We start from the raw sequence: 12,475 nt of genomic DNA on the forward strand, positions 1-12,475 counted from the left end.
CCCCACTAGGGTTGGCCGGCCATGGAGGTGGAGTCCCATGTGGAATCCACCTTCCTTGGTGGTTTCTTCCGGACTTTTCTAGAACCTTCTAGAACCTTCCATAGAACCTTCCGCGACATTTTAATTCACATAAAATGACATCCTATATATGAATCTTATTCTCCGGACCATTCCGGAACTCCTCGTGATGTCCGGGATCTCATCCGGGACTCCGAACAAATATTCGAACTCCATTCCATATTCAAGTACTACCATTTCAACATCCAACTTTAAGTGTGTCACCCTACGGTTCGTGAACTATGCGGACATGGTTGAGTACTCACTCCGACCAATAACCAATAGCGGGATCCTGGAGATCCATAATGGCTCCCACATATTCAACGATGACTTTAGTGATCGAATGAACCATTTACATATAATACCAATTCCCTTTGTCTCGCGATATTTTACTTGTCCGAGGTTTGATCTTCGGTATCACTCTATACCTTGTTCAACCTCGTCTCCTGACAAGTACTCTTTCCTCGTACCGTGGTATGTGGTCTCTTATGAACTCATTCATATGCTTGCAAGACATTAGACGACATTCCACCGAGAGGGCCCAGAGTATATCTATCCGTCATCGGGATGGACAAATCCCACTGTTGATCCATATGCCTCAACTCATACTTTCCGGATACTTAATCCCACCTTTATAGCCACCCATTTACGCAAAGGGTGTTTGGTGTAATCAAAGTACCTTTCCGGTATAAGTGATTTACATGATCTCATGGTCATAAGGACTAGGTAACTATGTATCGAAAGCTTATAGCAAATAACTTAATGACGAGATCTTATGCTACGCTTAATTGGGTGTGTCCATTATATCATTCATATAATGACATAACCTTGTTATTAATAACATCCAATGTTCATGATTATGAAACTAATCATCCATTAATCAACAAGCTAGTTTAAGAGGCATACTAGGGACTTCTTGTTTGTCTACATATCACACATGTACTAATGTTTCAGCTTAATACAATTCTAGCATGATATATAAACATTTATCATAAACATAAAGATATAAATAATAACCACTTTATTATTGCCTCTAGGGCATATCTCCTTGATCTCCCACTTGCACTAGAGTCAATAATCTAGATTACATCGTAATATACCTAACACCCATGGCATTCTCGGGTGTTGGTCATGCTTTGCCCTAGGGAGAGCTTTAGTCAACGGATCTGCTACATTCAGATCAGTGTACTTTGCAAATCTTTACTTCTCCATCTTCGATGTACTCGCGAATCGAGTGGTAACGCAGCTTGATATGCTTCAGCCTCTTGTGTGACCTTGGCTCTTGTGCATTGGCGATGGCACCCATGTTATCACAAGAAATGATTAATGGGTCCAATGCACTAGGAACCACACCGAGCTCTACAATGAACCTCTTCATCCATACCACTTCGATGAAGCCTCCGAAGCCGCTATGTACTCTGATTCTATTGAAGACTTCGCCACCGTGCAATCGCTTCGAGCTTGCCCACCATCGCAGCACCATTCAATATAAACACGTACCCGCATTGTGACTTAGAGTCATCGGGATCGTGTTCCAACTTGCATCGGTGTAACCGTTTACAACGAGCTCTTGGTCACCTCCATAACAAAGAAACATATCCTTAGTTCTTTTCAAGTACTTCAGGATATTCTTGACCGCTGTCCAGTGTTCCATTCCTGGATCACTTTGATATCTGCTAGTCAAACTAACAGCATGTGCTATATCCGGTCTAGTACATAGCATGGCATACATGATAGATCCCATCGCCGAGGCATAGGGGATATTACTCATCCTTTCTCTTTCTTCTGCCGTAGCCGGTCCTTGAGTCTTACTCAATACCTTGCCTGGTAACATAGGTAAGAACCCTTTCTTACTTTCGTCCATTCTAAACTTCTTTAGAATCTTATCCAGATATGTACTCTGTGATAGCCCTATTAGGCGTCTTGATCTATCTCTATAAATCTTGATGCCTAATATATACGATGCTTCACCAAAGTCTTTCATTGAAAAACTATTATTCAAATAACCTTTAACATCGCTTAATAGTTCTATATCATTCCCGATCAATAATATGTCATCTACATATAATATCGTGAATGCTACAGTAGCTCCCACTCACTTTCTTGTAAATACAGGCCTCTCCATGACACTGTATAAACCCGAAGTCTTTGATCACCTTATCAAAGCGTTGGTTCCAACTTCTTGATGCTTGCTTCAGTCCATAGATTGAACGCTGAAGTTTGCATACTTTGTCAGCATTTTTAGGATCAACAAAACCTTTGGGTTGTACCATATACAACTCTTCCTCAATGTCTCCATTAAGGAATGCCGTTTTGACATCCATCTGCCAAATCTCATAATCGAAAAATGCAGCTATTGCTAACAAAATCCTCACAGATTTTAGCTTCGCTACAGGTGAGAAAGTCTCATCGTAGTCAACTCCTTGAATTTGTCGGAAACCCTTTGCGACAAGTCGAGCTTTATAGACAAGAATATTACCATCAGCATCTGTTTTTCTCTTGAAGATCCATTTATTCTCGACAGCCTTTCGGCTATCAGGTAAGTCTACCAAAGTCCATACTTTGTTATCATACATGGATCCCATTTCGGATTTCATGGCTTCTTGCCATTTGTTGGAATCTGGGCTCATCATCGCTTCTTCATACGTCGCAGGGTCCTCATCATTGTTATCCACAATCATGACATTTAGACAAGGATCATACCAATCAGGAGTGGCACGTTCCCTTGTCGATCTGCGAGGTTCAGTAGTTTCCTCGTTCGAAGTTTCATGATCATTATCATTAGCTTCCTCTGCCGGTGTAGGCGGTACAGTACAACTTCCGATCGCGCTACTCGATCAACGAGTATAGATTCATCAATCTCATCGAGTTCTACTTTTCTTCCAGTCACTTCTTTAGTGAGAAATTCTTTCTCAAGAAAGGTTCCGTTCTTAGCAACAAAGATTTTGCCTTCGGATCTGTGATAGAAAGTGTACCCTATAGATTCCTTAGGGTATCCTATGAAGACGCATTTCTCCGCTTTGGGTTCTAGCTTGTCCGGTTGTAACTTCTTTACATAGGCTTCGCAACCCCAAACTTTCAGAACGATGCCTTAGGTTTCTTATTAAACCATAATTCATACGGTGTCATTTCTACGGATTTTGATGGTGCTCTATTTAAAGTGAATGCGGCTGTCTCTAATGCATAACTCCAAAATGATAACGGCAAATCAGTAAGAGACATCATAGAACGAACCATATCTAAGAGAGTTCGATTACGACGTTCGGACACACCGTTACGTTGAGGTGTTCCCGGCGGTGTCAATTGTGAAAGTATTCCGCATTTCTTTAAATGCATGCCAAACTCATAACTCAGATATTCACCTCCACGATCAGATCGTAGAAATTTAATCTTCTTGTTACGTTGATTTTCTACTTCACTTTGGAATTCCTTAAACTTCTCGAAAGTTTTGGATTTATGTTTCATGAAATAGATATACCCATATCTACTCAGATCATCTGTGAAGGTTAGAACATAACGATAACCACCGCGTGATGCTACGCTCATTGGTCCACACACATCGGTATGTATGATTTCCAATAAGTCAAGAGCTTCGCTCCATCATACCAGAAACTGGAGTCTTTGTCATTTTTCCCATTAGACATGCTTCGCATCTATCAAGTGACTCAAAGTCAAGTGATTCAAGTAATCCATTAGTATGGAGTTTCTTCATGCGTTTCACTCCAATATGACCAAGACGACAGTGCCACATATAAGTAGAATTATCATTCAATTTAATTCGCTTAGCATCAATGTTATGTATATGCGTATCACTACTATCGAGATCTAACAGAAATAAGCCATTCTTTTGTGGTGCTCGACCATAAAAGATATTATTCATAAAAATAGAACAACCATTATTCTCAGACTTGAATGAATAACCGTCTTGCATTAAACAAGATCCAGATATAATGTTCATGCTCAACACAGGTACATAATAGCAATTATTTAGGCTTAAAACTAATCCCGAAGGTAGATGTAGAGGAAGTGTGCCTGCGATCACATTGACCTTGGATCCGTTTCCAACGCGCATCGTCACTTCATCTTTCAGCAGTTGTCGTTTATTCTTTAGTTCCCTGTTTCGAGTTACAAATATGAGCAACCGAACCAAGATCAAATACCTGTGTACTAGAACGAGAACCAGTGAAATGAACATCTATCCCATGTATATCCGTTAGACCTGGTTTCTTCGGCTTGACAAGGCCGCTCTTCTGATCTGCCAGATACGTGGGGCAGTTACGGTTCCCGTGTCCCTTCTCCTTGCGAATAGCACTCAGCATCAGGCTTAGGGCCGTTCTTAGGTTTCATAGGAGGCGTGGCAGCTTTCTTGCCACCCTTCTTGAATTTTCCCTTAGACTTGCCCTGTTTCTTGAAACTGGTGGTCTTGTTGACCATCAACACTTGGTGCTCTTTCTTGATCTCAATCTCTGCAGCTTTTAGCATGCCAAAGAGTTCAGGTAACTCCTTGTTCATGTTCTGCATATTGTAGTTCATCACAAAGTTCTTGTAACTTGGTGGCAGTGATTGAAGGACACGATTAATCCCCAGTCTATTAGGAATCACTATTCCCAAGTCACTGAGTTTCTTCGCATGCCCGGTCATGGCGAGCATGTGCTCACTAACGGAGCTGCCTTCTTCCATCATGCAGCTGAAGAAATGTTTCGATGCTTCATAGCATTCCACGGCTGCATGAGTCTCGAATATAGCTTTCAGCTCATTCATCAACTCATGAGGATCGTGGTGCTCAAAACGTTTTTGAAGATCGGATTCCAGACTGCACAGGATGGCACACTGAACTTGAGAGTACCGAGTTTTCCGAGTTGCGTAAACAGCTTTTACTTCATCGGTTTCATCTTCTGCAGGAGGGTCACCTAGCGGTGCATCAAGCACAAATTGCAGATTTCCGCCAGAGAGGAAGATCCTCACATGACGGAACCAGTCGGTGAAGTTGCTACCGTTGCTCTTAAGTTTCTCTTTCTCTAGGAACTGATTAAAAATGATTGGGGACGCCATCTCTACAACATATATTTGCAATAGTTTAGACTAAGTTTATGACAAATTGAGTTCAAATTTTAATTCAACATAATTAAAAACCTAGGCGAACTCCCACTCAAAACAATATCCCTCGCATTGTCTTAGTGATCACACGAACCAAATCCACCGCACCTAAACCCGATCATCACGAGAAAAAGTGTGACTTCAATGGCGAACACTCAAAGTGTTCATCATATCAACCATATGATTCATGCTCTACCTTTCGGTATCACGTGTTCCGAGACCATGTCTGTACATGCTAGGCTCGTCAAGGCCACCTTAGTATCCGCATGTGCAAAAACTATCTTGCACCCGTTGTATGTACTTATTGAATCTATCACACCCGATCATCACGAGATGCTTCGAAACGACAAGACTTGGTAACGGTGCTACTAAGGATGAACACTTTATTATCTTGAGATTTTAGTGAGGGATCATCTTATAATGCTACCGTCGCGATCTAAGCAAAATAAGATGCATAAAAGGATTAACGTCACATGCAGTTCATATGTGATATGATATGGCCCTTTTGTCTTTGCGCCTTTGATCTTCATCTCCAAAGCACGGACATGATCTCCATCATCTTCGGGCATGATCTCCATCATCGTCGGCGTAGCGTCAAGGTCAATGACGCCGTCTTCATGATTGTCCTCCATGTAGCAACTATTACAACTACTTTGAAATACTACTCAACATGAAATTTAAAGACAACCATAAGGCTCCTGCCGGTTGCCACAATACAATAATGATCATCTCATACATATTCATCATCACATTATGGCCATATCACATCACCAAACCCTGCAAAAACAAGTTAGACGTCTCTAATTTGGTTTGCATATTTTACGTGGTTTAGGGTTTTTAGAGAGATCTAATCTACCTACGAACATGAACCACAACGTTGATACTAATGTTTTCAATAGAAGAGTAAATTGAATCTTTACTATAGTAGGAGAGACAGACACCCGCAAAGCCTCTTATGCAATACAAGTTGCATGTCGAACGAGGAACAAGTCTCATGAACGCGGTCATGTAAAGTTAGTCCGAGCCGCTTCATCCCACTATGCCACAAAGATGCAAAGTACTCAAACTAAAGATAACAAGAGCATCAACGCCCACAAACCATTGTGTTCTACTCGTGCAACCATCTATGCATAGACACGGCTCTGATACCACTGTAGGATAACGTTGCATAGAAAACAAAAATTTTCCTACCGCGAACACGAAATCCAAGCCAAGATGCAATCTAGAAGACGGTAGCAACGAGGGGATTATCGAGTCTCACCCTTGAAGAGATTCCAAAGCCTACAAGATGAGGCTCTTGTTGCTGCGGTAGACGTTCACTTGCCGCTTGCAAAAGCGCGTAGAAGATCTTGATCACGATCGGTTCCGACGCCACGAACGGGCAGCACCTCCGTACTCGGTCACACGTTCGGTTGTTGATGAAGACGACGTCCACCTCCCGTTCCAGCGGGCAGCGGAAGTAGTAGCTCCTCTTGAATCCGACAGCACGACGGCGTGGTGTCGGTGGCGGTGGAGAAGTCCGGCGGAGCTTCGCTAAGCTACGCGGGCTATATGGAGGAGAGGGGGGCGGCTAGGGTTTGGGAGGGGGTGGCCGGCCACTTCAAAGGGGGCGGCCAGCTTGTGGTCTTGGGGTGGCCGGCCCCCTCCCTTGGCCCCTCATTATATAGGTGGATCCCCAAGTGTTGGTGTCCAAGTCTTCGAATAAGACCCGAACCAAAAACCTTCCATAAGAGGGGGAAACCTAGCCCAACTAGGACTCCCACCAAAGGTGGGAGTTCCACCTCCCATGTGGGGGTGGCCGCTTCTAAGGGGGAGTCCACTTGGGACTCCTCCCCCACTAGGGTTGGCCGGCCATGGAGGTGGAGTCCCATGTGGACTCCACCTTCCTTGGTGGTTTCTTCCAGACTTTTCTAGAACCTTCTAGAACCTTCCATAGAACCTTCCGCGACATTTTAATTCACATAAAATGACATCCTATATATGAATCTTATTCTCCGGACCATTCCGAACTCCTCGTGATGTCCGGGATCTCATCCGGGACTCCGAACAAATATTCGAACTCCATTCCATATTCAAGTACTACCATTTCAACATCCAACTTTAAGTGTGTCACCCTACGGTTCGTGAACTATGCGGACATGGTTGAGTACTCACTCCGACCAATAACCAATAGCGGGATCTGGAGATCCATAATGGCTCCCACATATTCAACGATGACTTTAGTGATCGAATGAACCATTTACATATAATACCAATTCCCTTTGTCTCGCGATATTTTACTTGTCCGAGGTTTGATCTTCGGTATCACTCTATACCTTGTTCAACCTCGTCTCCTGACAAGTACTCTTTACTCATACCGTGGTATGTGGTCTCTTATGAACTCATTCATATGCTTGCAAGACATTAGACGACATTCCACCGAGAGGGCCCAGAGTATATCTATCCGTCATCGGGATGGACAAATCCCACTGTTGATCCATATGCCTCAACTCATACTTTCCGGATACTTAATCCCACCTTTATAGCCACCCATTTACGCAGTGGTGTTTGGTGTAATCAAAGTACCTTTTCGGTATAAGTGATTTACATGATCTCATGGTCATAAGGACTAGGTAACTATGTATCGAAAGCTTATAGCAAATAACTTAATGACGAGATCTTATGCTACGCTTAATTGGGTGTGTCCATTACATCATTCATATAATGACATAACCTTGTTATTAATAACATCCAATGTTCATGATTATGAAACTAATCATCCATTAATCAACAAGCTAGTTTAAGAGGCATACTAGGGACTTCTTGTTTGTCTACATATCACACATGTACTAATGTTTCAGTTAATACAATTCTAGCATGATATATAAACATTTATCATAAACATAAAGATATAAATAATAACCACTTTATTATTGCCTCTAGGGCATATCTCCTTCACGCCTGGCCTGGCATCGCCGAGCAGGGGGGCGCTCCAGCATCGCCACGACGCCTGGATCGACGGCGGCCGACGAAGCGCCAGGAATCGCCTCGGTAAGGATCACAGGCGAGGTGCGGATGCACGATGACGAAGGCGAAGAACGAATCAGCGCGGACCACCTTGTTCGCCGTCGAGCGGCAGATCAGATCCACCTGATCTCGCCGGCGGCGACGGCCGGAGCTGGTCGGAACAAATCGGAGAAGACGGCGGCGACAAAATCGCCAGAGCTCGCTAGGGTTAGGGTTAGGACGAGCGGCACGAGAGAGAGAGAGAGAGTGACCGGGTTGGGCCGGACCAGGTGGGTCGGCCAAACCTAAACCGTTGGGCCACCTGACAGGTGGGACCCAAGGGTATTTCAGTCATTTCATAATTCATATAAATGCAGAATCTTTGAAATTAAATAAGAAATGCTTAGAAGCTCAAAAAAATAAATTAAAAATATGAAAAAGGATCAGCATAAAATTCTCTATTTAAATAAAATATCAAAGAGAATTTTTGAAGACAATTAAGAATAAGTCCTATTTTGAGGATTTAAATAATGATTTAAATCACACATATTATTTTCAATAATGAAAATAAGTCCATTAATGCAATTGGACTTTAAAAACACCTTGACAATATTTCAAGGTTGTATTTACCCTAAATCAAGTATCTCCAAGATGTTCTTAGTATTTAACCTCTCACATAAAAATACAACGACATCGGAAGGGGGGAACAAACCCTAAAACTGGAATCATGCATAATTGCTTCTTTAACCATTGCCCTTATCGGACAATGATGCTATTTTTCAGAGACAGAGGACAAGGGTCAGTCCACACCTTCCAACTGCAAAACTTTGCAGTGTTCAGGCAAGTTCATCACTTGCTCATGTCATTTGAGTATTTCTATCAAATTACTTGCAAAGTATTATGGTTATCACTATTGCATAAAAATCAAAACCACTACTTTCATAACTATGAATATGACTATGTGGTGGGCAATGGAACCATGGATTGTGTTGATATGGTGGAGGTTCCATTGCAAGGGTTGATATCCATCTAGGATTAACAACAAATGTCGTCCAGTGATTCTTGTGCCGTAATACCCGTGTTAACCATAAGATCTGGAGTGGGACAGAATAGTCAATTGTATTTCCACCTCTTGTACATCAACGGACGCGCTTACCGTAGATGGTTGTATCTTGCGGAGCAATTGGTGGGTGGGGAGCCCCTTCTAATTCCCCACGGTATAGCTGTTGCTTACCGTAGCGGTTGCTGCTTGCGGAACAATTGGTGGGTGGGGATCCCCTTCTAATTCCCCACGGTAATGTGGTCTATGATGGGTTGCAGCTACCGACGAAGGAGTTTGGTTCAATCCCAGACTGTCGTCGTGGTCGGGGTCCACCCTGAAATTACGGGAATAATGGGACCGGCGAGGACCCAGGGTCGGGGTTTGCAACAAAGGGTGGGTGTGCGAGGTAGCGGAGGAATATGATTGACTATGACCTTATACCGGGCCTCACACCGAAGGAAGTGTGGACGGGAAAGCTGCCCGGTTGGCACCAAGGTTAAGATCTCTTATGGGTAAAGCAACACCCCTCTGCAGAGTGTAAAGAACTGTGACCTGTCACTCCCTGTTCCGGGATAAGGAACTGCGAACGCGGTCGGAAAGGAGCTCCATGAAGTTCTAGTAAACCGGTGAAGGCTGACGGACATAGCTCTTTGGAATAAAAGCAATCTCTTGAAGAAATGTTTATCAAAACTTGCATTGGTATTAGACTTTCTGGTCTAATATTGTAGCTAGAGCATTAAACACCTCTTATCTATAATGAACTTGTTGAGTACGCTCGTACTCATACCACTCTTAAATCCCATGCTTAGATTGTCTGAATCGTCTGGAGGAGGACTACGACCACAATGAAGGAGCCGAGATCATCAGCTATGAAGAACCAGACCTCTCTGGAGGTATAGAAGGCGTAGACTACCTCATCGTCTACGGATCCGGGGAGGCTTCCGGAGGAGATCAAGCCTAGAGATATCCAGTAGTAGTAGTAACCGAGCAGCCCGAACTCTTAGTATTTAGCTGCTCGAGGAAATAAATGTATAACTTAATGAGACTCTTATATTGTAAGCTAAGTTGGGTTCGCCTCGAACCCAGGAGTATTCCTCTTAGGACCCAAGAGGAGCTCCGAGATGACATGTGTATGATAGTTGTAATAATAAATGAATGAGTTATGGACCCGCTATGTTCTGTTGTACTACTCTGAGGGATGTAATATTTGCGGAATGGTACTTCGTGAATGTTATATCAACGACTGGCATACTACAACATGCAGTGGTATGCAGGGTCACCACAATCTATTTTAATGGACTGCTTTGATATTGCTCAAAGAATAGGATCTGTTTCTTTTAAGCATTGTCCGAAGGGCTCAAATAGGGTAGCTCACAATTTAGCTAGATTTAGTTTTGATGCTAACAGAGTTATAGCTTGGGAAGATGATCCTCCGGATCATGTGCTTAGTGATGTAATCTCTGATGTAACTCTGTTTTGAACTCGGGCAGCAAGTTCCAGACGCACTCTTTTCCTTACCAGGGTACCGAAGGGGACTGGAAGGTTTTTAATGAGGCGGCTTGCTAGCTTAATATATTGTGTTTTACCCTAAAAAAAGTTGAAACTTGAAAATGCCTGGTGGTGTAACACATCAAAAAAATTACAACTGATATGCCACTGCCTAGCGTTCACTAGTAGAAAACAGGGCTTTGGTCCAAAGCCTCTGAAAGTTTTAGTCCCGGTTTAAAAATGAACCAGAACTAAAGGGGTTCGTTTGGGGCCTTTGGTCCCAGTTTGTCTTACAAGCCGGGACTAAAGGGATTGCATCAGAGCGCGTCAGGCCATGCCAGGCCCCGAGTCCCTTTAGTCCGGTTGGTATTACCAACCGAGACCAAAGGTTTATCCTTTAGTCCCGGTTTGCCTTACCAACCGGGACTAAAGGCCGTGTCTATATATACCCCTGCTCTATCCAAGTGTGAGCCACACTTAGCATTTTCCACTTCTTAGCACAAGAGAGGTGTATGTTACTTTGCTCTTTTTATGCACAAGAGGTGCTCGCTGAAATGCCTAATAACTTTTGCCACTTGAGTTCACACAAAACAAGCCACGCTTAAAACTTGATCCTATATTTTTTCTTCTCCATCAAGGTTAACAACTTTATCCTTTTATCCGTCATTGATAAAATGCATGTGTATATATATACATCACTTCACTAATCATGATGTTCTGTAATGGTTTTTGATAAGCTTAATTATATCATGCAGATGAATCGGCAATGGACATACATTGACCGATGCCTTCACGAGTTCACTTCGGGCCTAATTTTTTTTATCGATGTGGCTGAGGAAAACAAACGCGGTGGTTTTATATATTGTCCATGTGTTACAGTCAGAATATCATAAATTACTTTTCCTCGAGGACCGTTCACACACACCTGATGCGGTCCGGTTTCATGCCCCACTACAATTGTTGGACCAAGCACAGAGAAAGAGGGGTTATGATGGAACACAATGAAGAAAAAGAGGATGATGACAACTATCCCATGTTCACTGAATACGGTGATACTGCAAAGGGGGATTGTTTTCCATCAAAAGACAATGAAGCTGAGATGAGCCTGCTAATGATCTTGGTCGGGTCATTGCTGATGCAAGGAGAGACTGTGAAACTAAAAAATAAAAGGTTGAACTTCGACCAGATGTTAGAGGATCACAACAAATTGTTGTACCCAACTTGCGAAGATGGCCAGAAAAAGCTAGGTAGAACACTGGAATTCTTGCAATGGAAGGCAGAGAACGGTGTGACTGACTCGGGGTTTGAAAAGTTGCTACAATAATTAAGAAGCAACTTCCAAGGGGTAACAAATTGCCCACCAATACATACGAAGCAAAGAATGCTGTCTGACCTCTAGGATTAGACGTGCAGAAGATACATGCATGCATTAATGACTGCATCCACTATCGCGGTGACTACGAGAATTTAGATGCATGCCCGATGTGCACTGCATTGCGGTATAAGATCAGACGAGATGACCCGTGTGATGTTGACGGCGAGCGCCCCGGGAAGAGGGTTCCTACCAAGGTTATGTGGTATGCTCGTATAATACCATGGCCGAAATGTTTGTTCAGAAATAAAGAGCACGCCAGGTTGTTGTGATGGCACAAAGAAGACTGTAAGAAAGACGCGATGTTGAGACACCCTGCTGATGGGTTGGAGTGGAGAAAAATCGATATAAAGTTCCCGTACTTTGCAGAGGACGCAAGAAACTTAAGGTTTGGTCTAAGTAGATATGACATGAATCCTTTTGGAGAGCAGAGC

This window comes from Lolium perenne, chromosome 7, assembly GCF_019359855.2.
Source record: "Lolium perenne isolate Kyuss_39 chromosome 7, Kyuss_2.0, whole genome shotgun sequence".
In the NCBI taxonomy this organism is placed as follows: domain Eukaryota; kingdom Viridiplantae; phylum Streptophyta; class Magnoliopsida; order Poales; family Poaceae; genus Lolium; species Lolium perenne.